Below are 18,715 nucleotides of genomic sequence, written 5' to 3'. Positions count from 1 at the left end.
ATGTTGCTCATACATACTAAGTACTAGGTAAAGAGCAATATTACAGATATTATATAACATTTTAATTTGGCTTGGATTTGTGTTTACAAATTCTTCATTTTGGCATAAAATGTGTTAAAAGCTAAGACTCCTTTCTGTTGAGACTTTTCAATACCTAAAGTACAGGAAGGTATAATGAGTACAAAATCTACTCCCAGATATATTCTATTCTATTTTATTTATTTTATTTAATTTCTGTAATTGTAAATAGACAGCATGCCTTTATTTTATTTGCTTATATTGTATGCAGTGCTAAAGACTGAACCAGTGCTTCACATGTACTAGGCAAGCTCTCTGCCACTGAGCCACAGCCCCTTTATTCTTAACAAATACTAGATATTTAAAATTAAATGTGTGTGTTCCTCCCAAATTCATGTTGACTCTCTAAGCCCCAATATGGTGCTATTTTGATGTGGAGGCTTTGAGAGATGATTAGGTCTAGATTAGGCCATAAGGACAGGGTCCCTATCATGGGATTAGTGTCTTTATAAGAAGGGAAAAGAGACCAGCACATGCTCTTTCTTTTTTTTTTTTTTTAAATTTATTTTTATTTATTTATTTATTATTTTTTATTTTATTGTAAACAAATGGGATACATGTTGTTTCTCTGTTTGTACATGGCGTAAAGGCATACCATTTGTGTAATCATAAATTTACATACGGTAATTTTGTTTGATTCATTCTGTTATTTTTTCCCTTCCCCCCACCCCTCCCACCCCTCTTTTCCCTCTATACAGTGCTTCCTTCCTCCATACTTCCCCCCTCCCTAACCCTAACTCTAACCCTAACACTAACCCTTCCCTCCCCCCATTATGTGTCATCCTCCACTTATTAGCGATATCATTCGTCCTTTGGCTTTTTGAGATTGGCTTATCTCACTTAGCATGATATTCTCCAATTTCATCCATTTGCCTGCAAATGCCATAATTTTATCATTCTTTATGGCTGAGTAATATTCCATTGTATATATATTCCACAGTTTCTTTATCCACTCATCAATTGAAGGGCATCTAGGTTGGTTCCACAGTCTGGCTATTGTGAATTGAGCAGCTATGAACATTGATGTGGCTGTATCTCTGTAGTATGCTGATTTTAAGTCCTTTGGGTATAGGCCAAGGAGTGGGATAGCTGGGTCAAATGGTGGTTCCATTCCAAGTTTTCTAAGGAATCTCCACACTGCTTTCCAGAGTGGCTGCACTAATTTGCAGCCCCACCAGCAGTGTATGAGTGTACCTTTCTCCCCACATCCTCGCCAACACCTGTTGTTGCTCGTATTCTTGATAATCGCCATTCTAATTGGGGTGAGGTGGAATCTTAGGGTGGTTTTGATTTGCATTTCTCTTATTACTAGAGATGTTGAACATTTTTCCATATGTTTGTTGATTGCTTGTAGATCTTCTTCTATGAAGTGTCTATTCATTTCCTTAGCCCATTTGTCAACTGGATTATTTGAATTCTTGGAGTAGAGTTTTTTGAGTTCTTTATAGATTCTGGAGATTAGTGCTCTATCTGAAGTATGATTGGCAAAGATATTCTCTCACTCTGTAGGCTCTTTCTTCGCATTGCTGATAGTTTCCTTTGCTGAGAGAAAGCTTTTTAGTTTGAATCTATCCCAGTGGTTGATTCTAGCTTTTATTTCTTGTGCTATGGGAGTCCTGTTAAGGAAGTCTGGTCCTAGGCCAACATGTTGAAGATCTGGACCTACTTTTTCTTCTATAATCTGCAGGGTCTCTGGTCTGATTCCGAGGTCCTTAATCCATTTTGAGTTTAGTTTTGTGCATGGTGAGAGATATGGGTTTAGTTTCATTCTGTTGCATATGGATTTCCAATTCTCCCAGCACCATTTGTTGAAGAGGCTATCTTTTCTCCATTGCATATTTTTGGCCCCTTTGTCTAGTATGAGAAAATTGTATTTATTTGGGTTTGTGTCCATGTCCTCTATTCTGTACCTTTCTATTTTGGTACCAATACCATGCCGTTTTTGTTACTATTGCTTTGTAGTAGAGTTGAAGATCTGGTATTGCAATACCCCCTGTTTCACTCTTCCTGCTAAGGATTGCTTTAGCTATTCTGGGTTTCTTATTCTTCCAGATGAATTTCATAATTGCTTGCTCTATTTCTGTAAGGTACGTCATTGGGATTTTAATTGGAATTGCATTGAACACTAGAAAAAATAGGGATAGTGGGAACATTCCTTAACATTGTAAAGGCCATCAACACTAAGCCCATGGCTAAAATCATTCTAAAAGGTGAAAAACTGAAAGCATTCCCCCTAAAAACTGGAACAAGGCAGGGATGCCCTCTTTCACCACTTCTATTTAACATCGTTCTTGAGACTTTAGCCAGAGCAATTAGACAAACCAAAGAAATTAAAGGAATACGAATTGGAAAAGAAGAACTCAAACTATCCATGTTCGCTGATGACATGATTATATATTTAGAGGAACCTGGAAATTCCACCAGAAAACTCTTAGAACTCATAAGTGAATTTAGTAAAGTAGCAGGTTACAAGATCAATGCTCATAAATCCAATGCATTTTTATACATAAGTGATGAATCTTCAGAAAGAGAAATTAGGAAAACTACCCCATTCACAATAGCCTTGAAAAAAATAAAATACTTGGGAATCAATCTCACAAAAGAGGTGAAAGACCTCTACAATGAGAACTACAGAACACTAAAGAAAGAAATTAAAGAACACCTTAGAAGATGGAAAGATCTTCCATGTTCTTGAATAGGAAGAATTAATATTGTCAAAATGGCCATACTTCCTAAAGCACATGCTCTTTTTTGATCTTGGAATTCACAGTCCCCAGAACTGTGAAAAAATAATTTTTGTTGTTCAAGCCACCTGGTCAATGATATTTTGTTATAGGATCCTGAGATGACTGAGAATATGTATATTTATGGTAATTCTCTAGTTTTGTATAGTCGTTCTCATATTAGTACTGCTGAGTGAATTTGGGGGATATTGTCATGGTATGGATTTATAGTGTTAATATTTTTTCTGACCCGAGTCCTATATACAAGGAAGAAAATAGACAAAAATTTCAGTCTTTAAAAATTTTGCATTCCAAATAAACTAAGGAATTTGGACAGATTTTTTTCTTTTCTCTACCAAATAGTCATTTGTCTATCTTTGCTAATAGAATTTGAGTTTGTTTGAACTGTCAATGTACCCAGTCTTAGGCAGTACTACATGATAATCTAAGTCAATCTCAAGGATTTTGTGTTTTGCTTTTCCAGTCTCCTTTGAAGTTTGTGGGGGCCTTGGGGGTGAGAAGTTGCTAAGGAAGCTCCTGGGAATACTTTTGCATTTTTGACAAAAATAGACAGCTATTTGACAATAACTGGCAGCTCCTCCCTCCATCCTCTCCTTGTTTGAGCATGCAAGCCTTATCTGCATTTCTGATTCTAAATATGTCGGCCATGAGGTAGGAAAACCAACACACTAAAGACAATGAAGCAGAAATATGGAAAGAGCAGTAAGTTATTGGTCACGTTGCTGACAAACTGAACCAAAGGTAGGAACCACCTACTTCTGGACTTGTTATAAGAGAAAAATAAGCCTCTATTTAAGTCACTATTAGTCCTTTTTTAAATATAAATTTCAGCCAAATACATTCTTAACAAATACCAAATAAAAGGATAATGCATAGCAGAATTGCTACCACTCTGAAATTTTATGAAAAGTAAACAGGAGACAAAATATCATGGGCATGGAAACAATGGAAAAGGTGAAGTTTTTCCTGAAATGATCTTTATCTTGTAAGAACAAAATTTAGTTTAGCAAATAAAATCCTTACATAAGAAATGATAAGCATAAAGAGCTGACAGTGGTATTTTATAGGAAATCCTTTTGAATTTCAATATTTGGAATATTCTTAAAGTAGACATATTAGGGAACATTTAATTTCAAAAGGGCAAGGAAAATATGATAGATACACTTAAAAACATAAGCAGAATTCTGTGTACATATGGCTATCTAATGATGAAAGTTATTTGGGGAAAATTTATATAGTAAATATTGGTTATGTGATGTTGGCAGTTAATACAGACATTTACCAGCTGCCTCCACATTTGTCAATATCATGTGTTAAAAGGCTTTAACAGTATATTCCATTTTAATTTTGAAAATATTTGACTGAAGTCTGATTTCAGATTTCTTATTTCTAGCTAATCATCCCCCGTCTCCCTTTGTGAACTTGTGTACCCATGCTAATTTGATTGTTTTGGAGTGCTTTCCTTACTATTAATTTCTACTGAGACATTATTTTTCAGAATTAGGTCAGTAATCTTTACTTTTTTAATTTTACAAAACTCTAAGTTTTGCATTAACAACCTTTGAAAAAGCTTCAAATCTTACTCACAGGTATTTTTTTTTTTTTCATGTAGGTATTTGATCATAGCTGGGCAGTTTATATACATTTCCTGTTGACTGCTTTTGAAACAAGCCTTCCTATATTTTAATAATTGATGGTCATTGATTTCCAATTAATTTTCCAATTCAATTAAGATTTTGTGATCTGCTATATTCAGAGGATTTAGAGCTACTTTCAGATGTACCAAAGACATCCTTTATATATTTAGTTAACAGTTTGGATTGTGCAACTAATTAATATGCAAAAGTGTTTGTCTATATGAAATTTGTCAGACAGAATTCTGACATGTCTTAAATAAACAGACAACAATTTTATATATTTATTTATTGGTGCTGAGGTTTCATCCTAAGGCTGCATGCATGCAAAGCACACATTCTAGAAATGAGCTCCACATTCAGACCCCAAATAGCAATTTTAATATTGACATAGATATACTTTTTGAACCACCTTTATCAGAAATCTGTCATGAAAATGTTTTGCACATCTGTGAAAATACCCTACTAAGTATAGAGAATATAAATTCTGTTTTAAAAAATAAATATTATATATAACACTAAAGTAAGTTTAAAATGGTAATAAAATCTAAAATTATTCTTAAATAAAAATATTCTAAATTTATTCTAAAATTATTCTATAATAAAATGCTTATTTCAAAGAAATAAGCTGGATATGCTGTTGCATGCCCGTAATCCCTGCTACTCAGGAAGCTGAGGCAGGAGGATTGCAAGTTCCAGGCTAGCCTGAGCAACTTAGCAAGAATCAGGAGCAAGACAAAAATGTCCACTCTTATCACTGCTATTCAATATAGTTCTTGAAACTCTAGCCATAGCAGTCAGGAAAGAGAAGGAAATGAAAGAGATACAGAGGCTATGGTTGTGGCTCAGTGGTAGAGTGCTTGCCTAGCACATGTGAAGCACAGGGTTTGGTCCTCAGAACCACATAAAAAATTAAACAAATAAAATAAGGGTATTGTGTTCATCTATAACTAAAAATATTTTTTAAAGAAAGAGCTACAAATAGGAAAAGAAAAAGTTAAATTATCTCTGGTGATGACATGATCCTATATATGGAAAACCATAAAACTCCACCAGAAGACTTTTAGAGCTCATAGATAAATTCAGTAAATCAAGATACAAGATCAACATACAAAATCAGTAGCTTTCCTGTACTCCAGTAATGAATCTGCTGAAAAGAAATGAGGAAAACTATACCATTCACAATAACCTCAGAAAAAAATTTTGGGGAATCAATTTAATAAGGAGGTGAAAGACCTTTGCAAAGAAAATTATGGAAAACTGAGGAAAGAAATTGAAGAATACTCTAGAAAAGGAAAAGACCTCCATGTTTTTGGATATTCAGAATTAATACTGTCAAAATGAATATATTACCAAGTACATTGTACAGGCTAAATGCAATTCCTATCAAAATACCAATGCCATTTTTCACAGAAGTAGAAAATAAATCAATCTTAAAATTCATTTGGAATAATAAAAGACCTGGAATTACCAAAGCAATATTGAGCAAGAAGAGTGATGCAGAAGGCATCATAATATTTGATCTCAAATTATTTTACAGAGCTATTGTAACAAAAATATCCTGATTGGCATAAAAAAGGTGAAGACCAGTAGAATAGAAGACACAGGGCCAAACCCACTTAGATAGAGTCTTCTGATACTTGACAAAGGTGCCAAAAATGTATGTTGGAGAAAAGGTACATTTTTTAACAAACAGTGCTGGGAAAACTGTATATCTGTATTTAGAAGAATGAAACTAGATCCTTATCTCACAATCTGCAGAAAGTCAAATCACAGTGGACCAAAGACATAAGAATTAGACTAGAATCTCTGTAACTACTAGAAGGAAACATAGGATCAACACTTTAATATATGGTTGCAGAAACCATCTTCCTTAACAAGACCCCTAAAACTCAAAATATTAAACCAAGAATCAATAAGTCAGATGGCATCAAGTTAAAAGTCTTCTGCACAGCAAAGGAAATAATTAAGAGTGTGAAGAGAGAACCTTCAGAATGAAAGAAAATCTTTGCCAGCTGCCCAATGACAGTGGATGAATATCCAGAATGTATGAAGAATTTTAAAAATTAACACCAAAAAACAATAAATGGGCAAAAGAACTAAGCAAACATTTCTAAAAAGAAATACAAACGACCAACAATTACATGAAAAAGTTGTCAACATCTCTAGCAATCAGGGAAACATAAATTAGAGGAACATTGAGATTTCATCCCACTCCATTCAGAATGGCAATAGTCAAGAATACAAATAATAACTGATGCTGGCCAGAATGTGGGGAAAAAGGTATACTCATATATTATACATTATTGGAGTGATTACAAGGTAGTAACCACTTTGGAAAGCAGTATGGAAATTCCTCAAAAGACCACAAATGGAACCATCCTGTAACCCAGCTATCCTAGTCCTTAGTATTTATCAAAAAGAACTGAAATCTGCATACTATAGCGATACAGCCACATCAGTATTTATAGAGGTGTAATTCACAACAGCCAAGTGTGGAACAAGTCCTGGTTGAATGGATAAAGAAAATGTGGTACACAGACACAATGGAGTTTTACTCCTCCATAAAAAAGAACAAACGTATGACATTTTCTGGTAAATGGATGGAACTGGAGACCATCATGCCAAGTGAAATAAGCCTGACTCAGAAAGTCAAAGGTCAAATGATTACTCTCATATGTGGAAGCAAGAGCAAAGTAAGAGTAAAAAAGGGGGATTCCATGAAAGTAGAGGAAGTAGCAGAGTAGAGGAAGAGGATAAAAGGGATAGAACAGGATGGGAAAAGGGAAGATCTGCAGAATGGAATGAACCAAATTATGCTATTTATATATATGAATATACTACATGAATTTCACATTTATATATGTATTTATAAGTACCAATTTAAGAAGCAATAAATAAATGAAAAATCAGTAGAGTGGAGTAAAGGAAACATGGGGTGGGAAGAAAGGAGGGAAAGAAGAAGTGCTTGGACTGAAGTGGAATAAGTTATAGTCCATGCATGTATGATTATGTCAAAATGAATCCCATTGTAAAGTATAACTGTAATGTGATAATAAAAATATTTAAAAATAAAAAAAATAAGATGAAAAGGGTTGGGGATGTAACTCAGTGGTAGGGTGCTTACCTAGCATGTGTGAGGCCCTTGTGCACAATCCTTGTGATACACACACTCAAAAAGTAATAGAGGAAATATAAACTAAAGCACTGAAATTCCTTTCTACCCAGTTTTTGCTCTTGCTTTATATATAACCATGACTTTCTCATTCATATAGAAAATTAACTTCTTTTTCCCCCATCAGTTGGTAAGAGAAATGAGGAAAGGAAATACACTACTGTTCACTTAAATATTTCTAGCATCTATCACATTTCTGGGCACACACTGATACCCCCAAAATATTTGTTAAATAAATGACACCACTCCCTACTTCCAAACCTACGGTGGTTCCCCACTGTCTAATGAAATGGCAGGATTCTTGTCTCCAGCATCTAGGTTTTCATCATTCAAACCCTGTCCCAACCCAACTAGAACAAAACAGGTCATGCCTGCAATATTTTGTTTTCTGGCTGCAGATCATGGCCTCTGCAACATCCTGACCTTCCACTTTGCCTTTTCCCCAAAGATTTATATCACATTCTTTACAAAGACTCTTCTTGTTTCTCTAGACAACAGGACTTCTTTCCTTGGTACAGTGATACAGTATGTCTCTGATGGCACTTGCCACATTTTGCTTTCAATTCTATGTATTTTTGTTCATGTATTATTCTCCACTCCACAATGTAAGTTCTGTGGGACAAAGGATAGAGACCAACTCCTGATATTACTTCCTATGGTACAGTGCACAGAGTAAGCCTTTTATTTAAAGTAATGGGTATATATATCTGATGCTTAGTGCTTGGACTACCAAACTTCATAGATGTGAGAAGGAAAGTACTAATGGAAGACACATTCCATTAGAGTTGCAATGTGTGGTTAAGGACACAATCTTTTACATCAGTCTGCAGGGATTGACTCTGCTGTTCAATAGTTTTACAAACTTGAGTAACTCACATAATCCTCTAAGTCTCAATCTCCTCATTTGTAACATGTTAGTAAGATTACCTACCTCAAAGAACTTTTGTGCACATTAAATAAGATGAGGATATAAAATACTTAGGACTCATTAAAAGTGTTCATTAGTATTCACTCAACATCATTATTATTTGAGCTTAAGATGTTTGATTTTGTTTTTAATGGCTGATATATTTGCTTTGCAATACGGGTTGTAGATTAGAAAGTATCTGTGTTCTGAGTAGGTCTCCAAGAGCAAACTGAAAAAAAACCAAATAATTTAAGGCCCAATATACTTGGCTTGGAAAACTGAGAAAATTTCTATGATTCTCCATTTAATTTGCAGCAGCATCTGCAATATGTTCTTATCATATTATTTAATATCCAATAGATATATTACTATATACTTAGAATACAGTAATAGGTACCTCTGGTTACACAGTACTTATAAAGTATATTAGTAAAAGCACTGTCCACTGAAATGAACATCTGAAGAAACAGCTAAGCCACTGTATCTTAATTGCAAGATAGGATTTTGCAGCTTTCTGATCTTAGTGCAGTAAAACATCAGGGCACACACATCAATTAGCACAGCACAAGATCTGAGGGCACCACTGAAGAAATTTTCAAGATAATATTATCATTTGCCTGATTCTAATTTAAGTAATTTGGAGTTCTTATAACATTGAGAAGCTTTGAAAAGTAGTATGTTTACACAAAGGGAGTATAATAAAATGCTTTTTCTGTTTGCCTTATGCAAAATGTTCCTTTAAAAGAATGACACATTCTTATATACCTGCACTGATTTAAAACACTTTATTATATAAAAATGAGAAACATGAGAGTCTGGTGGTATTGTACTCAGAGGATTTTAGTTAAGTCTAAATCTTTAGAGAATTTAAAATATGCTCAGTTGGGCAGTTAAGAGGTCTCCCTCAACTTAAAATGTGTAATTGTTACAAGAAAAAATTGCACCAAAAAAGTTATGGAGGAGATAAAAATATATTAAACTTTTCTAGTGTTCCCATTCTGATGATTTTTAGAAGTTATAGCTGACGAAATATACTCCATCCCTGAAATTGGATTCTTGCATAACATATTATTTTGAATGTCACCCATCAACCCTTGGACATCTTTAGAAGACCAACAACCAGTATTGAAACTCGAGTGAATGCCGATTTCAGGCCCTAGAATAAAGACACCAGACATGTAATAGAAGGCAAGTGAAAGATAAATACATTTTTTTCCATCTGTTAGGACACATCTAAAACATTCTTCCCATTTTTTCCTTATTATTTTGTTTCCTGGCAACAAATGACATAAATTCCCAATCAACCACAACTCCCACAATCCTTGGATCTTTGAAAAAGTAGCACTAATAATATTATTTAGATTTCTGGTACATTAAATTCTTTTCAGAAAAGGAAACATCTCTCTCTCTCTCTCCCTGTCTCCTTCACATACACACACACACACACACACACACACACACACACAAAATCTCCCTTACTAATTGGTATATTCAATTGACTAGTAAAGAAGTATGCCATAAAGACCATGAAAAGGTGTTATATAACCACACTGGAAACCAACTGGGCATTATCTGGTAAATTTGCTATTTCTCTTTAATTTCATACCTAAGATGTCACCCAAGAAAATTTTTTTTATGTACACTTTCATCAGAAGACAAGTTTAAGACATTTATTTATTTATTTATTTATTTATTTATTTATTTATTTATTTATGTGGTGCTGGGATTAAGCCAGGGCTGCTTCCCCATTAAGCTACTTCCCTGTTCTTTCTGTTTCTTATTTGGAGATAGGGCCTCACTAAGTTGCTGAGGGTGGCCTTGAACTTGCTATCTTCCTGCCTCAGCCTCCCAAGCCGCTGGGATTGTAGGCATGTACAACTATACCAGGCTGAAGTATGAAAAGGTTCTTAACAGCACTGTTGGTTCTTCTCTCACACATTGCACTTTGAAATTTTCAAGGTTCATGAAGAACAGAATGGATAAGCCCAGTGTGCAAATTAACACAGCTTCATGTAACAAGATGTGTAAATCATATGTACAAAATGTTGAGCAAAAAATCAAATAGCAAAATATTACATATATGATATATTTATTAATATGCAAATTTCAAAGTTTTACAAAATTATCTGGTATTTTCTTTAGACATATAAATGTATATGGCAAAATTCTAAAGAAAAGCAAGGTAGTGATTAACGCAAAATTCAGAATTTGGAGTTTGGTAGGGCTGAGAGTGTCTCACAGTAGATAACAAAGTAATATTATTTTCTTTAAGTAAGTTGTAGGTTCTTAGTGTTTCATTGCATTATGATTCCTTGTATATTGCATTTATTTAACAAATATTCCTTTGAAACTGTTGGATATTTCGTCAAAAAAAATTTTAAAAAGAGTTCTAAACAATCACTGTCACTATTATGTCTAAGCAAAATGTTTTAAAAGTACTATAACCTTTTAATAACCTGCGAGGTCATTTCCTGATTATGAGATTATGGCAGTATTTACTTACTGTTAAGAAAAAAAAAATGAGAAGATGGCAAAACTGGTAAGTCCAGTTTATCCTGGTGTATGAAGCTGCAAAAGATCAAGTTCCATAAAACAAATTGACAGGTTGTCCCAAGTCTCTTGTTTTTGAAATTTTTAGAAATGAAATATTATTTTTAAATATCTCTCTCAAAAATATTGCAAAATATATTTATGAGTATACTTTTCTTAATTTTGTCAAGGGATAATTTTCATATTATATACTTCAAGAATCATTCCTTGAATGCAATCTAGTCTCTGAAATTATATATATTTATAATTATATATACATAGTATTTTTGTATATGCTCCAATGTGATTAAATTATAAACCTCAAAATTCCATTTTTATATAAGATACTTTATAGTTTGTTTTTTCACATTTTTACTCCCGTCAAGAAATTAGTTAAGAATAATTGGTCCTAAAGTCATTCACTCTCAATTATAGTTTATGTATTATTTAAAAGACAAACCCTTATTTTTACATCAAAATATCAATTTGAAGGTATTTTATTTATATTTTTCTAATTATAACTAAGTGTACAAAACCATACCTTTAAATATTCTAAAACTTTACTATGGAGAATTTTGATATTTGAAAATAGTATAAAATTATATCAAAGTTGTAGCAATCCATTTTTAAATCCTTTTAATACTTAAGTTATATTTACTTTATTTTTATTTTATTTTATTTTTCAGTGCTGGGAATCAAACCCAGGGTCTTGCACATGATAGGCAAGTATGCCATCACTGAGCTACATCTTCAGCCCTAAATTATATTTAAAGTAACCAAATGAACAGATATGTTTTTATTATTAAATGGAGCATGGAATTGATAGTTTTGTACTCCCTTTTATCTCCTTAAGTTTTCTGTACATCTCTGTATTGTTCCATGTTTTTATTGAGAAATAGGTACACTTACTGTTTTGATATGACATTGTTTTATAGCATCCTATACTTAAAGGAAGCTATAGGAAACAAAATTAGCTATTTTGGTTTAATACATTTAAATGCATTGTAAAATTTATATGTGAAAACACAACCTTATGTTGCTTAACTTTTCCACATATTATCATTACATGAATGAAATTGTCAATGAATGCCTAAGGACAAACTAAAGATGACAAATCATCCACCCTGGGACTAGAGGTAAAATCACTTTACAAGTGTTAGCATACAGTTTACAGAGCATGAATTTTTGGATCTGACAGAGCTGCTTTCATGTTCCTGCCCTATTAGCTGTGCATATATATGAACTTCTCACTGAGTCTCCTTGCCACAGGAATATTGTGGGAACTAAATGAGATAATGTAGGGATAATTTCTGACAGAGAGTTAATACTCAGTAAATACTCTTCCTGTTTCCACACCCCAGTAGGAAGTAGGAAGTAAATTTTTCTCAGAATATGAGGTCTTGGCAAAGGGTTACAGGCTACTTCCTTCTTATCCGAAGCACTTACCAGTGTTTTGAGAGATAAACCATAGACCTCAGGAACACTCCCCTGCTTCTTCCTCCCACTCACTTCTAAAAGTCTTTCTATCCACCACTCTCTTTTATATGTGGAGTTTGGGACAAGAGAGGATATAGTCATCCCAGGACACAGAACAACTTACAGTGGAGGGAAGAGTTGGAGGAAATGGCAACAAGCACTGCCATTACCATGGGCGACGTGAGTTGCCAATAGTATGCTTCCTCCAAGAAATGGCAATGCCATCCTGCAGTGTAAGATACCACGGAAGAGCTTTGAGGCAGAACTTTCAGCGATCATTTCTTTTGCATTGATTTTGCATTCATCACTATGGAAGCCTTGAGGTAGCTGCTAGTTATTGAGTAAGAAGCTTAATGTAACAGTATTTTTCTCTATCTAAACCCAAGGCTAATTTCCCCTCCCAAATCCTATTACACTATATGATAATAACCAATCTTAGTAAAATCAGGGACTTTGCTGTTTCACTAAGGATATATTCACATTCCATAAATTCTCCCTAGTGCACGGGAGGGGCTGACAGAGATGGAATAGGTTTGTGTAAGACTCAGTGTCGGGCCATGACGGATGTCCAGGCTGTCATGCTCTGACACTCCATCCTGGTTCCAGTGTGCCTTTGGATCATGGTGTACATATTTTATTTTTGTTTTGTGTTTTCACACAATGTTTAAGTTTTCCAGTTTTCAGTAATTCATCTAAACAAAGTTGTCATTGTTTTTGTTGTTGTGTATGTTTCTACAAAGGGCCACATAGTAAATATCTTAACTTTTGCAGACATCATGTCTCTGTCACAACTACTCAACACTGGCACTGTAGTGTCAAAGTAGCCATGGGTCAATCCATAGGCATGTCTCACTTCCACTAAAACTTAATTTATTAAACCATGTAGAACTAAACTCTTCCATCTGCACTGGAATACATTTTGGGGACTGAAGTATATGAAGATGATTGCATTATCTAAGACTGTTGGCCTCAAGATCCCATTTAGAAATGTTTTCTGTTCTTAAACCCATAGGGTACGAAGTCATGCAGAGATCTTATTTCTATGTAGTATAGGACCTGTGAGACTAGCTTTGAATCTCAGAGTCACTTCAACAGTGTAATTTCAAGGATTAAGTCACTTCACTTCACATCTTGTTCTATGTGAATGGTGGCCCATATCGTTGTGCTTTACGACATTCAAAAACGGTGAAAGGGATGTGAGGGCGATCTGGTTGTGACATATGTCACCCCATTGATCGCCAGGGTTGATTCTGCTGATCTGACTGGCTAGGCAGGTGTCCCCTTTCTCCCTCACCTCTCCATGTGCATCCTTCCTGAAGCTGCACACTGGGCCGAAGAGAAAACCTTCCCTGATAGAGGAGGACCTTTCTTTGGACAAGGGTATACAAGTACCTGGGATCCTTCAAACAAGTTCTCTAAAAAGGTGAGAGGTTACAGGGGATTTTCTTAGACATGCTGCCAGTGTTTACCCCCTCCTCTATTCTACCCCCAATTCTCTTTTCTTTCTCCATTCTACACAAATTTTATCTAGATTTGAGGTGGGAACACTACACTGACTCAGACCAAAAAGTATTCCTCCAGATAAATGGCATACAGCATATGTTTTGTGCAGAGTCCTTTCAAGGCTTAGACTTCTAAAATTCCAACAAATCCAAGCATCTGCATCTCAAAAGTTTTCTCTGTGAATAGGGAGAGTATACAGGCTAACGAAATGTAACAAGTGTTGGTTTGTGTTGTGATACCAAACTTAACTGAAATAGTTTAAAAGATCCCCCAAACTTAGTTGTTTAAAACACTAACATTCATATTTATCATGATTTTGTGGGTTGAACAGGCGATTCTTTTGCAGGTATTTACCCAGACTTTTTCACAAGATTGCATTTGTCTGGGAGTTGACTGGGATCTGAACATCAGGAGAGGAGATCTCTCCACATGTTCTTTCACCTGAGGCATCTTCATGGCATGGCCATCTCAGGGCAACATCCTAAGAGAGAGAAAGCAAAAGGTGAAAAATCTAAGTCCAAGTTTTGGAAGTCACACAGTGTCACTTCCACCATAGTTTATTGTTGAAAGCAAAAGCATGGCCACTGTAGAGTCAAAAAGGGAACAAACTCCACCTCTTACTGGGAGGAGCAGTGAAGTCACACTGCCAAAGAACGTGCTCACTGGAGTGAGAGGAATTTATAGCCATTGTTCTGCAATCTGTCTCTTACTCAAGAGCAAAGTTTTAGGTGGGGGCAATGTTTTCATTTTTTATCATGGTGGACATCTGAAGATAGCTGGCTATCAGAGGATGGATTGTCCTATTTGGACATCAGGTTGTATAGATGCCCTAAAGAAAAGCATTTTACGAAAGGGAAAGGAGGACTGAAATGCAGCCCAGGTTCCATTCAGACAGCTGGATGACCTGGAGTCAGTGTGCTTCTGGTAAGGGGAAGGGTCTTCTATTTGCCAAGCCCTGTACCTGCAGGCTGTCTTTGCCAAGTGATGACATTTTCTAATTTACACAAAGCTCTGTTTAGGCTACAGAGGTCCTGTTGGACACCATCTTTCTATGAATCAAATACATGCTGTGATGAAGGCCATGATCTTTACTACAATGCTTAGGTAATGATGTCTCTATAGAGTTTGCAGAAGTTGGGTGTTGCTCCTAGGTTCAGCTCTTCTGCTCCATGTATGCTCCTTGGAATGAAGCCACATTGCTCAGATCTTTACACATGGCAAGGGATGTGGTCCAAAAATTCTACACAGGCCTTCAGAGGACATCCCACATGGATGATTCCTTTGTGGTCAACTCTTGTCCTTCTTTAAACTTTTTGAAGTCTTTTATCTCCTTTCCTAGTATAATATCTCCATCCTCATTCCTCCCTTTTCTATAACCCACCAACTCTGTCAATAAAGATAAAATCATTATGAGTGTTTCAAGAGATAAAGTTGTGATCCTCACAGAATTATGTGCAATAGCAAAGTTTGGAAACGATCTTCATTATTCAGTAATTAAATGTATCCATACAAAGGGATACCATGCAACCATTAAAAACAATGCAACAAATGTTCATTGACAACAAAAAAATGTTAACTCTGGCTACAGAACAGTTCTTCCTGATCATCTTTTATTCTACAAACATGTGTTCATTTCTCTCTGTATTCACCATTCTACTTCCCCAAGAAGAAAGTATCTGGAAAGATACCCAGTAGAAAATATCTGAAGGGCTGTGGACATGGCTCAGTGGTAGATTGCTTGCCTGGACTTGATCTCCAGAACTGGAAAAAAAAAAAAAAACAAGTTTTGAGGCTTGGTCTTGTTGCTCCATGGTAGAGCACATGAATAAGCCTATGGGTTGAATCCCCAGCACTCTCCTCATCCCCAAACATAACACACTCTCACACAAAGAGAGACTTGTTTAAGAAGCGTCTGGTAGTATTATTTATCTTGATATGAGCAATTTTGATTACTTTAAAACTAGTTTCTTTTATATTTTTAAAAATCTGTAATAAGCACGAATTTCTTTGAAATTTAAAAAAAAATCATTTTACAGAAAGAGGGAGGTCAATCTAGGAAAAATGTGAGTCAGGAATACCCAGAGCACACCTCAGAGGTCAATATCATGCAAGACTATTACATATTTTCTCACAAAATATCCTTTGGTGCCACTGTCAGAATTTAGAGCTAGCTAGATCTACTATTAGTCTGACTCAGCATGGTATTTCTTTTTGCTTTTATGCGAATGCTTAAAAGCTTGAAACCCTGCACTCTATTCAATATATTTCATCAAATATTTATTGAGTACCTACTATGTGCCAAGCATTAAGGATACAAAATTAACAAGACATAGTTCTGTTGAATTTTAAGTCAATAAGTAACCGCATAGAAAAATCTCCCTTTTTGAAACTCTAAGATGGTTGTTCTGATATTTTTCAAAAATATTCACACAAAACAGTGTCCAAAAATGTCCAACTTGAATAGTCTATATTTATGTTTTCACTGCTTTAACTAACACAATGTAGGATTATACTAGGTTATTTTTATTAAAAACCCACATATTTGTGACTTCACCTATGACACCACTACTGCTCTCTCCTTTTGAATCAATAGCATTTCAATTCTTTCATTTCTTTTGGTAAAAATTATTTCAATCTGCTGGTCTTTGAGCCAAATCTTTCAGTCTGACATTGAGATCCTCATGAGGAAATCTGTTTTTAAAGTCTAAATCAGGTCATAAGTTTCAAACTAAAGTTACTGAGCTCTGGGTAATTGACAATTAAACAATTAACAAACTGAAATATTTAAAGTTTGGGTTAGTGAATTTGCATGATTTTACTCATTGTCTATTATGATTATTTTTTATGAATTAGAATTTGATCTCAGTTAAGTGTACTTTCTTCATCTTTGTTGTCTACTAATTATTATTGCTATATGTAGGAGTGTTTTTGTTATTGTCATTATTTTGCACAACAATTCTCTTGGTAAAATAGAATTAGAGTGTTAAACAACTTGGAAATCATCTTGTACTGGAATTTTATTTTGTGGAAGTGAAAATTTAAGCCCAGGAGTAAAGTAACTAGTAGGATATAAACTACTCTGCATAGTGACTTATGAAACATAGGTATGTAAGAACTGGTAGATACTAAAAGACTGATCTTCAGATTCCTAATCCATTACTTTTATTTGCAATTTCTTTCAATTATCTATATTGTTGTGTTAAACCATTCTTTAGAACCTCTAATTTGCTCAGGACACTATGCATATTGAGTTTTTCATGGTATTTGATGGATCATTTTATTCATCTGTCATATATTTGTTGTGCACCTGTTAAGTACTGGCCAGTACGACTAAGTACAAGGCTAGGTACTGGCTTAGACCCTAGTTTAAAAGTTAGCTGGAATGATTAAATAGTAAAGATTGCGCTGGGCGTGGTGGCACATGCCTATAATCTCAGCAGCACCAGAGGCTGAGGAATGAGGATCTCGAGTTCAAAATCAGCCTCAGCAACAGAGAGGTGCTAAGTAACTCAGTGAGACCCTATCTCTAAATAAAAAATACAAAATAGGTCTGGGGATGTTGCTCAGTGGTTGAGTGCCTCTGAATTTAATACCTGCTAACCTCCCCAAAATAGTGAACATTGTTTCAAATTCATATAAACAAGCATATGGGGTTAGTCGTGTGTGCTTGTATATGTAGGGGGGAGATGTTTGTCTTCTTTTTCTAACTTAATTGTCATATATGCCAAACATGTACTATTAAAATAAGCTTGTTTCTGAGAAGCATATATATACACTAAGGCTCCTGGATTTTATTTTATGATGAAATGCTTATTTTACTTTTTATAAAAAGAATGCTTCATTTCATAATTTTGAATAGAATGGCACTTTCAAATTCTTTGCATCTGACTATTAAGGCATTAAATATTTCAGTATAATGATATTTTTGAGCACCTGCAGCATTTTAATTTATTGTGAAATAGAAAAATATTCATTAATTTTAAGACTTTGCTTCCAGAAAGATATGACATGATAGTACAAGTAATGTCTGAAATAGTACAAGTAATGCCAATTTCAGAAATATTGCTTTCCTGGTTAAATTACCTGTCTCCATTGTAAAGCTGACAGTCTTTTTTTTTTTTTTTTTTTTAGTAATTCCTGATCATTTTTATATTTTTTTCTGTTCACTCCTCATGCAGCAGTTTGATCCTATTTGTTTGCTCTTTCTTTTTGTAGATCTGCCCTAGCTTCTCTTTTCAATTGTTATTTGATGTTATTAGTCTTGCTGTCGCTGCATCTCAATCCTTTGATTCCAGATTGCTATTCTATATCCATCTGCTCTGTCCTGATTGTCAGTGAAAATTGTTGCTCTTCCCCTGATGGGACATCAAAACTCTGACAATCTTTGGCTTCTGCTTTATTCTGAGATGGGTGGAATAGGACAAGAGATTCCAATTTCCTAGTCATTCACTTAGGAATTCTCACAGATTCCCCAAAGATTAACATTAACATCCATTTAACAGCAAACAGCAAAGAAATTTACAGAATTGGAAAAAAAAAAAAAAAAAAAAAAAAAAAAAAGAGGTGAGAGAATTTAGGAAGTTAATGTTCTCAGCTCTATACCTAAGGACAAACACTACCAACTTAGTTTTGCAAATATCTCCTGAATGTTTTCTTTGGGGGGGGGATG

This window comes from Sciurus vulgaris (assembly GCF_902686455.1).
Source record: "Sciurus vulgaris genome assembly, chromosome: 3".
Taxonomy (NCBI): Eukaryota; Metazoa; Chordata; class Mammalia; order Rodentia; family Sciuridae; genus Sciurus; species Sciurus vulgaris.
Note: the sequence above shows the minus strand (reverse complement) of the source record.